At 40.2% G+C, this 18,170-nt stretch overlaps 1 protein-coding gene across 20 annotated transcripts in view; it reads right to left on the minus strand.

The window, feature by feature from the left end:
- The window catches only part of ABI3BP (ABI family member 3 binding protein), a 293,142-nt gene that overhangs the window by 11,542 nt on the left and 263,430 nt on the right, over positions 1-18,170 (minus strand). The window lies entirely within an intron of this gene.

Below are 18,170 nucleotides of genomic sequence, written 5' to 3' on the forward strand. Positions count from 1 at the left end.
CCCATCTCCATCAAGTCAGTGATGCTATCCAACCATCTCATCCTCTGTTGTCCCCTTCTCTTCCTGCCCCCAATCCCTCCCGGCATCAGAGTCTTTTCCAATGAGTCAACTCTTCGCATGAGGTGGCTAAAGTACTGGAGTTTCAGCTTCAGCATCATTCCTTCCAAAGAAATCCCAGGGCTGATCTCCTTCAGAATGGACTGGTTGGATCTCCTTGCAGTCCAAGGGACTCTCAAGAGTCTTCTCCAACACCACAGTTCAAAAGCATCAATTCTTCGGCACTCAGCCTTCTTCACAGTCCAACTCTCACATCTCTACATGACCACAGGAAAAACCACAGCCTTGACTAGACGAACCTTTGTTGGCAGAGTAATGTCTCTGCTTTTGAATATGCTATCTATGTTGGTCATAACTTTCCTTCCAAGGAGCAAGCGTCTTTTAATTTCATGGCTGAAGTCACCATCTGCAGTGATTTTGGAGCCCCAAAAAATAAAGTCTGACACTGTTTCCACTGTTTCCCCATCCACTTCCCATGAAGTGATGGGACCAGATGCCATGATCTTCGTTTTCTGAATGTTGAGCTTTAAGCCAACTTTTTCACTCTCCACTTTCACATTCATCAAGAGGCTTTTTAGTTCCTCTTCACTTTCTGCCATAAGGGTGGTGTCATCTGCATATCTGAGGTTATTGATATTTCTCCCGGCAATCTTGATTCCAGCTTGTGCTTCTTCCAGCCCAGCGTTTCTCATGATGTACTCTGCATATAAGTTAAATAAGTAGGGTGACAATATACAGCCTTGACGTACTCCTTTTCCTATTTGGAACCAGTCTGTTGTTCCATATCCAGTTCTAACTGTTGCTTCCTGACCTGCATACAAATTTCTCAAGAGGCAGATCAGGTGGTCTGGTATTCCCATCTCTTTCAGAATTTTCCACAGTTTATTGTGATCCACACAAAGGCTTTGGCATAGTCAATAAAGCAGAAATAGATGTTTTTCTGGAACTCTCCTGCTTTTTCCATGATCCAGCGGATGTTGGCAATTTGATCTCTGGTTCCTCTGCCTTTTCTAAAACCAGCTTGAACATCAGGAAGTTCACGGTTCACATACTGCTGAACCCTGGCTTGGAGAATTTTGAGCATTACTTTACTAGCGTGTGAGACTAGTGCAATTGTGCGGTAGTTTGAGCATTCTTTGGCATTGCTTTTCTTTCTGGCTTGGAATGAAAACTGACTTTTCCAGTCCTGTGGCCACTGCTGAGTTTTCCAAATTTGCTCTCATAGCACTTTCACAGCATCATCTTTCATGATTTGAAAGAGCTCAACTGGAATTCCATCACCTCCACTAGCTTTGTTCATAGTGATGCTTTCTAAGGCCCACTTGACTTCACATTCCAGGATGTCTGGCTCTAGGTCAGTGATCACACCATCATGATTATCTGGGTCGTGAAGATCTTTTTTGTACAGTTCTTCTATGTATTCTTGCCACCTCTTCTTGATATCTTCTGCTTCTGTTAGGTCCATACCATTTCTGTCCTTTATCGAGCCCATCTTTGCACGAAATATTCCCTTGGTATCTCTAATTTTCTTGAAGAGATCTCTAGTCTCTCCCATTTATGGCTGCACTTTGCTGGAGCAGCTGTTAAGAGATACCCCATGCCCAAAGTAAGAGAAACCCAAGTAAGTGTTTGCAGCCGGTTGGTGTTGCAAGAGGGCATCAGAGGGCAGACACACTGAAACCATACTCAAAGAAAACTAGTCAATCTAATCACACTAGGACCACAGCCTTGTCTAACTCAATGAAACTAAGCCATGCCCGTGGGGCAACCCAAGATGGGCGGGTCATGGTGGAGAGATCTGACAGAATGTGGTCCACTGGAGAAGGGAATGGCAAACAACTTTAGTATTCTTGCCTTGAGAACCCCATGAACAGTATGAAAAAGCAAAATGGTAGGATACTGAAAGAGGAACTCCCCAGGTCAGTAGGTGCCCAATATGCTACTGGAGATCAGTGGAGAAATAACTCCAGAAAGAATGAAGGGATGGAGTCAAAGCAAAAATAATACCCAGCTGTGGATGTGACTGGTGATAGAAGCAAGGTCCGATGCTATAAAGAGCAATATTGCATAGGAACCTGGAATGTCAGGTCCATGAATCAAGGCAAACTGGAAGTGGTCAAACAAGAGATGGCAAGAGAGAATGTCGACGTTCTAGGAATCAGCAAACTCAAATGGACTAGAATGGGTGAATTTAACTCAGATGACCATTATATCTACTACTGCAGGCAGGAATCCCTCAGAAGAAATGGAGTAGCCATCATGGTCAACAAAAGAGTCTGAAATGCAGTACTTGGATGCAATCTCAAAAACGACAGAATGATCTCTGTTCGTTTCCAAGGCAAACCATTCAATATCACAGTAATCCAAGTCTATGCCCCAACCAGTAACACTGAAGAAGCTGAAGTTGAACAGTTCTATGAAGACCTACAAGACCTTTTAGAACTAACACCCAAAAAAGATGTCCTTTTCATTATAGAGGACTGGAATGCAAAAGAAGGAAGTCAAGAAACACCTGGAGTAAGAGGCAAATTTGGCCTTGGAATACGGAATGAAGCAGGGCAAAGACTAATAGAGTTTTGCCAAGAAAATGCACTGGTCATAACAAACACCCTCTTCCAACAACACAACAGAAGACTCTATACATGGACATCACCAGATGGTCAACACTGAAATCAGATTGATTATATTCTTTGCAGCCAAAGTGGAGAAGCTCTATACAATCAGCAAAAACAAGACCAGGAGCTGACTGTGGCTCAGACCATGAACTCCTTATTGCCAAATTCAGACTTAAATTGAAGAAAGTAGGGAAAACCACTATACCATTCAGGTATGACCTAAATCAAATCCCTTATGATTATACAGTGGAAGTGAGAAATAGATTTAAGGGCCTAGATCTGATAGATGGAGTGCCTGTTGAACTATGGACTGAGGTTCGTGACATTGTACAGGAGACAGGGATCAAGGCCATCCCCATGGAAAAGAAATGCAAAAAAGCAAAATAGCTGTCTGGGGAGGCCTTACAAATAGCTGTGAAAAGAAGAGAAGCAAAAAGCAAAGGAGAAATGGAAAGATATAAGCATCTGAATGCAGAGTTCCAAAGAATAGCAAAAAGAGATAAGAAAGCCTTCTTCAGCAATCAATGCAAAGAAATAGAGGAAAACTTTCCTAACCAGGGTAAAGAAACATTCAGACCCAGGAAAGCTAGAGAGTTCCAATGGAATCCAAAGAGCTCCATATCAACATTAATAGACCTGCATTAATGATGATTAAATTTTCAAAAGTTAAAAATAAGGAAAGAATCTTAACAGCAGCAGGGGAAAAGCAACTTGTTATGTACAGTGGAGTTCCCATAACAATATCAGCAGATTTTTCAGCAAAAACTTTCAGGCCAGAAGGGAGCAGCATGATACAGTCAAAAGTGCTGAATTAAAAAAAAAAAATCAGCGAAGTTGGTCTTCAGAATTAAAGAGAAAATAGAGTTTCCCAGACAAATAAAGGCCAAAACAGTTCATCACCACTACATCAGCCTTACAACAATGTTAAAGAGAGTTCTTCAAATAGAAATGGAAGGATGCTAATTAGTAACAGGGAAACATAAAAGTATAAAACTCAATGGTAAAAGTAAATATGCAATTACATTTAGAGTACTCTAATGTTAAAACTGTGGAGAGTAAATCACTTATAACTCTAATGTGAGAGTTAAAAAACAAACAAAAATACTACAATAACTATAATTGCAATAATTAACTAATGGATATACAGTGTAAAAATGTAAATTATGACATAAAAACAAAACGTGGAGGGAAGAGTATAAAAAACAGAGCTAGTGTGTGTTTGAAGTTGTCATTAACTTAAATAGACTTTATGTAAAATAGACTTATGATATTTTATGTAAATCTGGCAACTACATAAGTAATAAGTAATGGTAACTACAAAGTAATAACCAGTAATACATATACACACAAAAAGAACAGAATCACAGCATAGCACTACAGAAAGTCATCAGATCACAAAGGAAGAGAAGGAGAGATGAAGAAAGGAAAAAAAGAATTACAAAACAAAATAGTAATTGTACGTCCATATCTAACAATAATTACTGTAAATGTAAATGGACCAAACTCTTTAATACTTCAAGATAGGTCACATGTTAGGATGCAAGACAAGTATTAATAAATTTAAGAAAATTAGTATCATATACAGTATATTTTCTAACCAGAATGGTAAGAAAATAGAATTCAATTTAAAAGAAGGAGTTGGAAAATTCACAGATATATGGAGATTAAATAACAAACATATGAATGAAAAACCAATGAGTCAAAGAAAAAAAAATCGAGAGCAATCAAAATATATCTTGAGCCAAAGGAAAATGGAAAGACAACATAACAAAATTTATGCAATACCTCAAAAGCAATTCTATGAGAGAAATTTATAGTAAATAAATTTAACAAATACCTATATTAAGAAAAAAAAGATATCAAATAAACAACCTAACTTTACACCTCAAGGAACAAGAAAAAGAACAAGCTAAGCCCAAAGTTAGTAGAAGGAAGGAGATAACAAAGAGCAGAGCAGAAGTAAAAGAAATAGGGACCAGAAAAACAATACAAAAGATCAGTAAACTAAGAGCTGGCTTTTCAAAAAGATACACAAAACTGACAAACCTTTAGCTAGGGTAACGGAAAAAAGGGAGAGCTCAAGTAAAATCAGGAAATCAGAAATAAAAGAGGAGATGTTAAAACTGCTGCTGCTGCTGCTAAGTCGCTTCAGTCGTGTCTGACTCTGTGCAACCCCGTAGACGGCGGCCCACCAGGCTCCTCCGTCCATGGGATTTTCCCGGCAAGAGTACTGGAGTGGGTTGGCATTGCCTTCTCCGGACATTAAAACTGGTGCTACAGAAATACAAGGGATTTGGGGAGATCAGTGGACAATTATGAACAATTATACGCCAACAAATTGAATAATCTAGAGGAAATATATAAATTCTTAGAAACATAAAACCTATCAAGACTAAAGCATGAAAGAACAGATCATTTGAGTAGACTAATTACTAGGAAGGAGATTGAGTCAGTAACCAAAAACTTCCCAAGAAACAAGAGCCCAGGACCAGATGTTTTTACTGGTGGATTCAATAATTAACACCAGTCTTTCTCAAACTTTTCCAATAAATTGAAGGGGAGAGGGAAACTCCCAAATTCATTTTATGAGGTCAGCATTACCCTGCCAGACAAGGACACTACAAGAAAAGAAAATTATAATCCAATATTCTTGATGAAATATAGATGCAAAAATCCTCAACAAAATATTAGCAAACCCAAGTTCATCAATACATTAGAATCATCATAAACATGATCTAGTGGGATTCATTCCAAGAATGCAAAGATGGTTCAACATTCACAAATCAATGTGATATACCATATTAACAAAAAGAGGGATAAAAAAACTATATGATTTATATGACCTAAATAGATGCAGAAAAAGCATTTGAAAAAATTCAACATTCTTTCTTGATAAAAACTCTCAACAAACTTGGTATACAGGGAACATGCCTCAAGATAATAAAGGCTTGTATGATAAGCCCACAGCTAACATCATACTTAATGATGAAATGCTGAAAGCTTTTCCTATCTCAGAAACAAGACAAGAATCCCTATTCTCACCACTTTTATTCAACATAGCACTGGAAGTCCTGGCTAGAGCAATCAGTCAAGAGAAGGAAATAAAAAACACCCAAACTGGAAAGGAAGAAGTAAATTTTTTTCCATTTGCAGATGATGACATGATATTATATGTAGAAAACCCTAAACACTCAACCAAAAAGCTGCTAGAACTAATACATTTGGTAAAGTTTAGGATCCTGTATTAATATATAGAAATCTGTTGGATTGTTTGTATACCAAAATTTATCAGAGAGAGAAATTAAGGAAACAATTTACAAACAATTTAGCCTCAAAAATAATAAAATATTTAGGAATAATTTAAGGAGATAAAAGATCTGTACACTGAAAACTTAAAGACACTGATGAAAGATATCAAAGAAGATACCAATAAAATGAAAGATATTCCACAATCCCTTATTTTATATCATACATAAAAGTCAGCTCAAAATGGTTTAAAGACTTGAACACAAAACCTGAAATCATAAAACTCCTCAAAACTATTCAAATCCCTAAAGGAGGATGGCATCAAGGTTTTGCATTCATTACGTAAGAGAATCTGAAAGACCCAGCAGTGGCCACAGGACTGGAAAAGTTTAATTCTCATCCCAGTTCCCAAGAAGGGTAGTACCAAAGAATGTACTAACCATCAGACAGTTGCACTCATCTCCCATGCTGGTAAGGCCATGCTTAAAATCTTGCATGCTAGGCTTCAGCATTATGCAAACCAAAAACTTCCAGATGTCCAAGCTGGTTATAGAAAAAGAAGAACTAGAGATCAAATTGCCAACATTTGCTGGATTATAGAGAAGGCAAGGACATTTCAGAAAAAAACATCTATCTCTGTTTCTTCAACTAGGCTAAAGCTTTGACCATGTGGATCATGACAAACTGTGGAAAGCTCTTAGTGAGATGGGAGTACCAGACCATCTTACCTCTCTCCTGAGAAACCTGTTTGCAGGCCAAGAAGCAACAGTTAGAATCCTGTATGGAACAACTGATTGGTTCAAGATCGACAAAGGAGTATGACACAGCTGTCTGCTGTCACCCTTTTTGTTTAACCTATATGCTGAGCACATTGTGAGAAATGCCAGGCTGGATGAGTTACAAGTTGTACAAGTTGGAATCACGATAGGCGGGAGAAACAACAACCTCAGGTATGCAGATGATACCATTCTAATGGCAGAAAGTGAAGAAGAACTAAAGCGCCTCAATGAGGGTGAAGGAGGAGGGTAAAAGAGTTGACTCAAGACTAAATATTAAAAATCTAAGATCATGGCATCTGGCCCCATTACTGCATGGCAAATAGAAGGGGAAAAGGTGGAAGCAGTGACAGATTTCCTCTTCTTGGGCTCAAAAATCACTGCAGATGGTGACTGCAGCCATGAAATCAGAAGACAATTGCTTCTTGGCAGGAAAGTGATGACAAACCTAGACAGTGTTGAAAAGCAGAGACATTACTCTGCCGACAAAGGTCCATATAGTCAAGGCTATGGTCTTCCCAGTGGTCACTTACGGTTGTGAGAGCTGGACCATAATGAAGGCAGAACACCAAAGAATTGATGCCTTCGAACTGTGGTGCTGGAGAAGACTCCCGAAAGACCCTTGGACATCAAGGAGATCAAACCAGCCAATCTTAAGGGAGATCAATCCTGAATATTCACTGGAAGGACTGATGCTGAAGCTGAAGCTCTAGTATTTTAGTCATCTGATGTGTACCCACGACTCATTGGAAAAGTCCCTGAGGCTGGGAAGGATTGAAGGCAGAAGGATAAGAGGGCATCAGAGGATGAGATGGCTGGATGGCATCACCAATGCAATGGACATGAACTTGGGCAAACTTTGGGAGATGGTGAGGGACAGGGAGGCCTGGCGTTCTGCAGTCCATGGGTTGCAAACAGTCAGTCAACTAGGTGATTGAGAGCAACAACAAGCTCCTTTATATTAGTCTTGGTAATAATTTTTGGATCTGACACCAAAATCAAAAGCAACAAAAGCAAAAATAAACAAGTGAGACTACATCAAACTGAAAATCTGTACAGCAAAGGGAACCATCAACAAATGAAAAGGCAACCTATGGAATGGAAGAAAATACATGCAAATCATACATCTGATAAGTGGTTAATATCCAAAATACATAAGAAACTCACACAACTCAACAGCAAAAAAGTCAATGACCCAAGGGAAAAATGTGCAAAGGACCTGAAAAGACCCCTTTCAAAAGAAGAGATACACATAGCCAATAGGCACATGAAAGAATGCTAAAGACATCACTAATCATCAGAGAAATGCACATCAAAACCCCAGTGAGATGTTACCTCACACCTGTTAGGATGTCTATTATCTAAAAGACAAGAGATAGCAAAACCTGGTGAGGATATGGAGTAAAGGGTATCCTTGTGCACTACTGGTGGGAATGAAAAGTGGTACAGAAATGAAAAATAGAAGTACCATATGATTGATTCTATTCTTTGCAGCCAAAGATGGAGAAGTTCCATATGGTCAGCAAAAACAAGATCGGAACTGACTGTGGCTCAGATCACGAACTCCTTATTGCAAAATTCAGACTTAAATTGAAGAAAGTAGGGAAAACTGCTAGACCATTCAGGTATGACATAAATCACTTACAATTATACAATGGAAGTGAGATAGATTCAAGGGATTAGATCTGATAGACAGAGTGCCTGGAGAACTATGGAGAGAGGTTCGTGACATTGTACAGGAGGCAGTGATCAGGACCATCCCCAAGAAAAAGAAGTTAAAAAAGACAAAATGTTTGTCTGAAGAGGCCTTACCAATAGCTGTGAAGAGAAGCAGAAGGCAAAGGAGAAAAGGAAAGATATACCCATTTGAACGCAGAGTTCCAAAGAATAGCAAAGAGAGATAAGAAAGCCTTCCTCAGTGATCAGTGCAAAGAAATAGAGGAAAACAATAGAATGGAAAAGACTAGAGATCTCTTCAAGAAAATCAGAGATACCAAGGGAACATTTCGTGCAAAGATGGGCTCAGTAAAGGACAGAAATGGTATGGACCTAACAGAAGCAGAAGATATCAAGAAGAGGTGGCAAGAATACACAGAAGAAGTATACAAAAAAAGATCTTCATGACTCAGATAACCACTCACCTAGAGCCAGACATCATGGAATATGAAGTCAAGTGGGCCTTAGGAAGCATCGCTACGAACAAAACTAGTGGAGATGATAGAATTTCAGTTGAGCTTTTTCAAATCCTAAAAATGATGGTGTTAAAAGTGCTGCACTCATTATGCCAGCAAATTTGGAAGACTCAGCAGTGGCTACAGGACTGGAAAAGGTGAGTTTTCATTCCAGTCCCAAAGAAAGGCAATGCCAAAGAATGTTCAAACTACCACACAATTGCACTCATCTCACATGATAGCAAAGTAACGCTCAAAATTTTCTGTGCCAGGCTTCAACAGTACGTGAACCGAGAACTTCCAGATGTTCAAGCTGGATTTAGAAAAGGCAGAGGAACCAGAGATCAAATTGCCAACATCCGTTGGATCATTGAAAAAGTAAAAGAGTTCCAGAAAAACATCTACTTCTGCTTTATTGATTATGCAAAAGCCTTTGACTCTGTAGATCACAACAAACTGTAGAAAATTCTTCAAGCGATGAGAATACCAGACCACCTTACCTGCCTCCTGAGAAATCTGTATGCAGGTCAAGAAGCAACAGTTAGAACTGGACATGGAACAACAGACTGGTTCCAAATTGGGAAAGGAGTATGTCAAGGCTGTATATTGTCACCTTGCTTATTTAACTTATATACAGAGTACATCATGAAAAATGCTGGGCTGGATGAAGCACAAGCTGGAATCAAGATTGTTGGGAGAAATATCAATAACCTCACATACACAGATGATACCACCCTTATAGTAGAAAGCAAAGAAATACTAAAGAGCCTCTTGATGAAAGTGAAAGAGGAGAGTGAAAAAGTTGGCTTAAAACTCAACATTCAAAAAATGAAAATGATGGCATCCAGTCCCATCACTTCATGGCAAACAGATGGGGAAACAATGGAAACAGTGACAGACTTTTTTTTTTTTGGACTTCAAAATCACTGCAGATAGTGACTGCAGCCATGCAATTAAAAGATGCTTGCTCCTTGAAAGAAAAACTCTGACCAACCTAGACAGCATATTAAAAAGCAGAAGCATTACTTTGCCAACAAAGGTCCATCCAGTCAAAGCTATGGTTTTTCCAATAGTCATGTATGGACATGAGAGTTGGACTATAAAGAAAGCTTAGTGCTGAAGAATTGATGCTTTTGAAGTGTGGTGTTGGAGAAGATTCTTGAGTCCCTTGGACTACAAGGAATCCAACCAGTCCATCCTAAAGGAAATCAGTTCTGAATATTCATTGGAAGGACTGATGCTGAAGCTGAAACTCCAATACTTTGGCCATCTGATGTGAAGAACTGACTGATTGGAAATGACCCTATTGCTGGGAAAGATTGAAGGCAGGAGGAGAAGGGGATGACAGAGGATGAGATGGTTGTATGGCATCACTGACATGATGAACATGAGTTTGAGTAGGCTCCGGGAGTTGGTGATAGACAGGGAAGCCTGGTGTGCTGCAGTCCATGGGGTCACAAAGAGCTGGACACGACTGAGAGACTGAACTAAACTGAACTGAATGATCCAGTAGTCTCACCACTGAGTGTATATCCCAGGAAATGAAATCATTATCTTAAACATATATCTGTACTCCCATGTTAACAGTAGCATTATTCATTCTAGTCAAGGTGCAGAAATAAGTGTCCATTGATAGAAGAATGGATAAAGAAATTGTGAGATACACACAGCTAACCCTTGAACAGTGTGGGGGATTACAGGTGCCAAGCCCCCAGTCAGGTAAAAATCTGAGTTATTAGTATCTCTGCCTCAAAAATGAAGGGATTGATAAATGATTCACCCAAGGGCAGAAACTAAAACAGTTTGCATAGAATCAGGACTCAAACCCTGATTCTTTTGGTTCCACATACTGTGATCTCTAATCAAACAAACTTCAAAGGTTTGTAAAGTGAAAATACAAGTACTGTATTTGTTGGAAAAAATCCATGTATAAGTGGACCTTCGCAGTTCAAAGTCATATTGTTCAAGGGTGACCTGTATGTACGTATGTGTATACACACACATACACACACACAGTGGACTATCATTCAGCCTTTAAAAATAAGTAAATCCTGTCATTTGCAACAACATGAATGAACCTGGAGGGCATTATGCTACGTGAAATAAGTCATGTGAGAAAGACAAGTCATGCATGGTATCACTTATATGTGGATCTTTAAGAAAAATGTCAGATTTATAGAAATAGAGTAGAAAAGTGACTGCAGAGTCTGGGGAAATAGATATTGGTAAAAGGGGTTCAAACTAGTTGTAAGATGAATAGGATCTGAGGATCAAAAATACAATGATAGTTGAAATACTGTATTGTATAATTTGTTTGCCAAAAGATTATAATTTAAATGTTTTTACCAGTTATAAAAAATAGTAAATATATGAGGTAATAGATATATTAACTAATTCAGGGGAATCCTTTCATAATGTATATGTATATCAAATCATCATGTTGTATACTTTAAATATCTCAAAATTTTATCAATTATAATACCTTAAAAAAGTTGAAAAATGAACAAAATTATTGAAAATAGTTGCTTCTGGCAAATAGAATTTAGGAATAGGAATGAACTGCTTTGTAGTATTTGAGTTTTAAAACCAAGTATATCTGCTTCTGACAAAAATGAAAATTAAATTTGAAAAGGTGTTTCTAAGACCTGCTTCATCAGAATGAGTATCTAAGTGGAGTACAGTCTAGGTGACAGCTGCAGTCAAGCTTTTGGGCCTCATGGAAGGCAAGCCAAATGAATAACACCCCTGGCAGAAGCCATGTCCGATTTTTCCCAGACAGTTATGGATTCAAACAAAAACCATCTTCCCAGTTGCCCATCAGGAGGCAGCATGGCACTGTGGTGAATGTCATGAGTTCAGGGGCCAGAAGGACTTGGGCTCACAGCTGCACTAATGTGTAACCTTAAGGTAAGTAACTTAAACTCTCTGAGCCTCATATATAAAAATGAGCATCATGAAATTTGTGAGGATACTATTAAATACAGTAATTATAACTTTGCCTGGAAAATCCTATGGACGGAGGAGTCTGGTAGGCTGCAGTCCATGGGGTCGCTAAGAGTCAGGCATGACTGAGCGACTTCACTTTCACTTTTCACTTTCATGCATTGGAGAAGGAAATGGCAACCCACTCCAGTGTTCTTGCCTGGAGAATCCCAGGGACAGGGGAGCCTGGTGGGCTGCCTTCTATGGGGTCGCACAGAGTTGGACACGACTGAAGCGACTTAGCAGCAGCAGCAGCAAGTGTATAAAAGTATCTGTGAGTTTCTTAAGAGGCTTACATGAAATGATGCATGTAAATTTAAGGTACCATGCACATAGTAAGTCATTATAACTATTCTTTATTATTATATTTATATCCCTAAAGAATTTTTTTTTAAGGTGCTTCTACTCTTGGGGAATTTGAGAAACCCTACCATAGAACTCTCAAGGCAGAACTATGTCCACAAACTTGTGTTTGTAAAGGTGATAAGAAAGGCATCTGTGGTTTACAGGCAAAACTATCAGAAATGAGGAAGCTCCACCCTTTGGGATCTAGCCTGAGGCTAACCTCCAGGTCAGGTTAGGGCAGACACATCTCTCTGTCATCTCCCTGCCTTCTCTTCCTTTGCTCCTCTCTATAATGATCTCCCCCTATTTTTACCCATAACGTAGTGCTGAATTATAATTTTCACTGTTTGGTAAACTTAACAAAAGCTCTTAAACCTCAAGCAACCACTTTTTATTTAGAAAGGCCACCCGGTAGCTCTTTGCTGGTTTGAAATGTTTTGTTAGCTGATTTGACCCCTAGTGTCATTTTGAAATATCTGGGCCCCATTCAGGTTGGGTTTCAGTCAGAGGGAAAGAAAGGAAAGAGGGGGGTTAGAAAAAAAGAGTAAGGGCAATGGAATGGGGAAAGGGTGATCAAACCCACCAGTTCTTCAAGGACTGCAGGACTGGGGAAAGGATTTCTGGATACCTGCCAGGTACAGGCACTCTGCTGCCTGGGAATACAGCTCAGAAACAAAGGGCAGAGCTGCGGGGATACTGCGAGGATGAAATAAGCCTAAATCTGACAGAAGAGAGTGGAGCAGGTATCAGGGGTCATTAACCAGCTGCCCAGTAGGTCTTTAAGGACATTTCTTTGATCTTGCATTTCTGTAGGGGGACACACATTTCAGATCTGGGTTGCTCTCTAATACTGAAGTGTTGCTAAGAGTATCTTGCACCCCCTCCCTAGATACTATGGAATTTGAAGTGCAAAATAATAAAAATAATACAGTGATGTGAAAAGAAGAATTGCTCTCTTTATAGACTAGTGGAGTTCCATGCTCTTTGCTGTTGCAAACCTGAGCAATCAACTCAATTTCTTTAATGAGGAAGCAATTATTCTTCTGCTGCTCAGACCTACAGAAAAACTAAAAAAAAAAAAAAAAAAGCCTGATACTCTGGCAGCTTATTTTATTCCTTTCTATAAAGCTGATGAGAAGAGATACTGAAAAGTTAATACATACTGCAGAGACTAGAATTTCCCAAAAACCTGATGAATAAGGTCATAATGGCCATTCCACATGCCTGCTTTGTTCTATCAGATTTACAGTTTACAAGAAGTTGCGGCCTCTATTCCAGTTTATTTTTAATGCCAAGATTTAAGTCATATAACACAAACAACAGCCCCAAACTATCTTTGCTGTCAGCTACAGGAAACTTTGGTAGGTTTTAATCTTGGAGGAAGAGCTATTCTCCAGGATCCTCCCAAGCCACAGACGACAGTAGAAGTGCTTGAGCCAGTTAAGTAAACTTGATTTATCTTAATTACCAGACAGAGTGCATTTTCCATAGGAAATTGCTGGACCACATGTATGTCTGGCACACACACAGAATTCTTCAGTTTCTTAGCCAAGCAGGGAGAGACATGGGCTTATAAGAAGAGAAGACTGAGATACGAGGGCTCTGTAAGTGGAGAGTGATTGTGTGTAAATCCACATTCCCCAACTAGTTCATCAGGAAGAACTGGCCCATCAATGGATTACCAAAATGTGTGCTGAAAATAACTGTCTGAAAAGAAATTGCAGACCACAGACATAGATTCAAAGCAAAAATGGCTTATCAGGACAAACCTACTCACTGTAAGACAGACCAAGGTTTTGGTTTTATTTTCAGTTCCAGATTTCCCTTTTATTCTGTGATGGTTTCAGATAGCATTAAGACTATGTTATTTTAGATCTGGGAGAGACTTTAAGGTCAATTAGCCCACAGTTCTGGTCCCTTTAAGCAGTGGTGCAACACTTATTTTTTAAGTTACATACTTCATCATTTCTTCTGTTCATGGAACTAAACATAATCATAGTGGTCTTTGCAAACAAAGTAGTTGGCTACAGACAGGAGGACTCTTCTTAATACTTTCTTTTAGTTCAACAAGAGGCACACAATGAAGTTTCATGGGGAAAAAAATAAGGGGAAAATAAATTTTGGAGAGTGGGCCAGTTGGGTACTGTTTCAGTGGACACTAACATCTCTACATTGTCTTTGTATTTTAGGGATGGAGGGTGAGAGAAGGGGATCCTCCAGAGAAAGAGCTGGAGTTGTGCTCCAGCTGTTCATCTCTGGTAACAGATCCCGTCATTTGACTTAAACATTTCTGGCTCCCCCCAAGCAGCCCCTCTGTCCTGTGTACATCTGTCAGCCCAGCTGCGAGCAGCCATCAGCAAGGCTGGGCCTGTCCTCACTGTGCTGCCTTGGGAACTGCAGCTGGTTCCCCAGGGCAGCCGAGCAGCTCTGCGCTCTAGAGACAGAGACACCTCAAGCCGGGTGAGCCGCTGAACTCTACCAGTGGCGGGATCGCTGCTGATGGATACAGTCGTAATGGCCATTCCACATGCCTGCTTTGTCCTATCAGATTTACAGTTTACAAGACATTGCTACCTGTATTCCACTTTATTTTTAATGCCAAGATTGAAGTCTCTTACTGTGGGTTATTTTTCAAGCTTCTCCAGAGTAAATAACAACCTGGCTACATCATTAAAAACAGGCAGGAGAAGGTAGCATCGTTGACTATCTTTTTGGTTCTAAAAGAGTGTGTGAACTTTTAGAATTTTTAACCTCAAAGGCTCTGTAGATCTCTTTTCTCTGCCTTGATTATGCAGGTTAAATGTTCTACACCAACCTTTATCCCACCCATGTCACTGTTTAACAATTAGCCGGTAATTATGACCTGTTTTTAGAGCTCCTGTTTTCTAGTCAGGACAAATGATGGAAAAGGTGACTAAAAATCAATTCTTTACATATGTCTCCTAGAATAGGAACAAAGCTATAGATATTCCTTCAGAAGGTATTATCTTTCAGCTTTTCAAATAGGGAATTCCAGAAGCTCATGGAGGAGTTTTAACAGCTATCATTCAGAGTTGGCCTATGTGGGGAATTTACTGTACATTTTGACTCAAAATTTTCCACAAGGGATGAAGTGTGATTACAGTCATTCTTTATAGCTAATAAAAACCACCTGCTAACTGCATCCTGTACATACTTCCTCTTTATTTTACAGGGTGTCTCTTATTTGCATTAATCTTGGGTCATGATTGGGGCAGAGAAGATACAGTGGTAAGGAACCTTGTCTTTACAATGTAAGACAGTGTGAAAACAGTTTGTAACAAAAGAGCCAACAAGTCCAAATTGGGGAACTTGCAATTTTATTATGCCTGCTGTAGCCTCACTATCAGTACTAACTTTGAGGACTAGTATTTTACCTAAGTTGTGTGCATGGAGGTCACAGGGGTCCTCCTTAGAAGGCATATTGATGGTGGACAGGAGAGACAACCAAGGTACACATGACAACAGTGGGAAAAAGGTGAGTGGTTGTATCTGAGTCTAAGGCAAACACCAACAAGTAGCATGAGTCCTACAACAGTTGTAACTGGAAACTGGACATGAACCTCATGACTTGACAGGTCCTGTGATTCCAGAGTGTAATTCAGTTCAGCCCTAAGGCACTTTCCTGTTATGTCCCCATTTGACCAATTCGATCAGATGCCACAATGGTACTCATGCAAGAACTTAACGAAAAGTTATTTTCAGTTAGATGTGTTCTACCAACTACTCATTACAAGTAGCTTTAGTATCAAAATTGATTATTCTAAGTAAAGAAGAGTCAGAATGCAAGCTACAATGAAAGTCAGAGCAAGTTACTCCCCAGTTACCATGCTTCAAGGTCTCCCCATCACTCGACCACATTCCCTGATCTGGCATAGAAAAGTGAAGGTGTTAAGTCACTCAGTCGTGTGCAACTCTTTGCGATCCCATGGACTGTAGCCTGCCAGGCTCCTCTGTCCACAGAATTCTCCAGGCAAGAATACTGGAGTGGGTTGCCATTCCCTTCTCCAGGGGATCTTCCAGATCCAGGGATTGAACCTGGGTCTCCCACATTCCAGACAGATTCTTTACCATCTGAGCCAAGATCTGGCATGGAAGGCCCTCCCTAACTTGGCTTCTGCTTCTCTTTGCTTCCGCTTCTCTCCACTTTTTGTCCCTCACACTGGTGAAAACAGCCTGTTTTTCACCATGCACAACCACACCATTTCCGCCACTGTGCTGACACGCGCACTATTCTCTCTGACCTTCCTTTCTCTTACCACAGTCGCCTGACTGGCTCCTGCCTACTTATCACCCCTCAACCTAAGTGTCACCTTCTCCAGGAAGTTTTGTCTTTCCTTTGATTCCCCAGACTATGTGACATGCCACCCTTGGGCTCCCACTGTGCAGACTTCTACCTGAACTCTCACCACTCTGTGTACAATAATCGGTCACTAGCCGTCTGCCCCATTAGCCTGGAGCTCCTCAAAGACAGGCCGGATGTTTACTCCTGTTTGTAGGCACAATACCAAGCACGGGGCTGACCACGTCACTGGCACCAGGTAAATGTCAGCTGAATGCAGACGCAAACCTTTTACAAACAAGTTATGTTTCAAATGTCCCTGGCATAACTGTGTTCTACCTCTGATCATGAGGTAATAGGTGCACTGTGAAACCCGAGAACAGCCTGATTCAGAAACAGAACACAATGAACACTTAGAAACTGGATGCCCTTCAGTGCACCTTCTGTGTGCTACGTGGCTCACTTTTTTAAAGTGGAATAAAAAGCAAGTTCTGTAAGCCCAAGTCCACCTATTGAAAAGTCCAAATTAAATGACCTTTTACTGTTTCCTTAAAATGCATTATGGTAAAAATAGGCCTTCTCCCTGTTAATCTGGCTAAGGAAGCAGAACCAAATTCATCAAATGGGCTTTTACTGAGATACATGCTAATTTTGGCCAACACAGATGACACCACCCTTATGGCAGAAAGTGAAAAGGAACTAAAAAGCCTCTTGATGAAAGTGAAAGTGGAGAGTGAAAAAGCTGGCTTCAAGCTCAACATTCAGAAAACGAAGATCATGGCATCTGGTCCCATCACTTCATGGGAAATAGATGGGGAAACAGTGGAAACAGTGTCAGACTTTATTTTTGGGGCTCCAAAATCACTGCAGATGGTGACTGCAACTATGAAATTAAAAGACGCTTACTCCTTGGAAGGAAAGTTATGACCAACCTAGATAGCATATTCAAAAGCAGAGACATTACTTTGCCAACAAAGGTCCGTCTAGTCAAGGCTATGGTTTTTCCTGTGGTCATGTATGGATGTGAGGGTTGGACTGTGAAGAAGGCTGAGCGCTGAAGAATCTATGCTTTTGAACTGTGGTGTTGGAGAAGACTCTTGAGAGTCCCTTGGATTGCAAGGAGATCCAACTAGTCCATTCTAAAGGAGATCAGCCCTGGGATTTCTTTGGAGGGAATGATGCCAAAGCTGAAACTCCAGTACTTTGGCCACCTCATGAGAAGAGTTGACTCATTGGAAAAGACTCTGATGCTGGGAGGGATTGGGGGCAGGAGGAGAAGGGGACGACAGAGGATGAGATGGCTGGATGGCATCACTGACTCGATGGACGTGAGTCTGAGTGAACTCCGGGAGTTGGTGATGGACAGGGAGGCCTGGCGTGCTGCGATTCATGGGGTTGCAAAGAGTCGGACACGACTGAGCGACTGAACTGAACTGAACTGAATCTCTTTAAGAAAATTAACATTTGCAAAATTTTCCATATTATGAATCAAAACAGACAATTTTAAGGGAAAAAAACCCACACTTGTGGAAAGATGTTACTCTTGCAGTATAGGACTATGGTTTATATACAGCAGAGCATCTCTAATGAATTAGATGCTTCCTTTTCCCCTGAAAAGATCAGGAGTCTCCCTGCTGTCAGAGCCAAACAGGCTCTTGTGGTGTCACACTAACACCCA

Source organism: Bos indicus, chromosome 1, assembly GCF_029378745.1.
Source record: "Bos indicus isolate NIAB-ARS_2022 breed Sahiwal x Tharparkar chromosome 1, NIAB-ARS_B.indTharparkar_mat_pri_1.0, whole genome shotgun sequence".
NCBI classification, from domain to species: Eukaryota; Metazoa; Chordata; class Mammalia; order Artiodactyla; family Bovidae; genus Bos; species Bos indicus.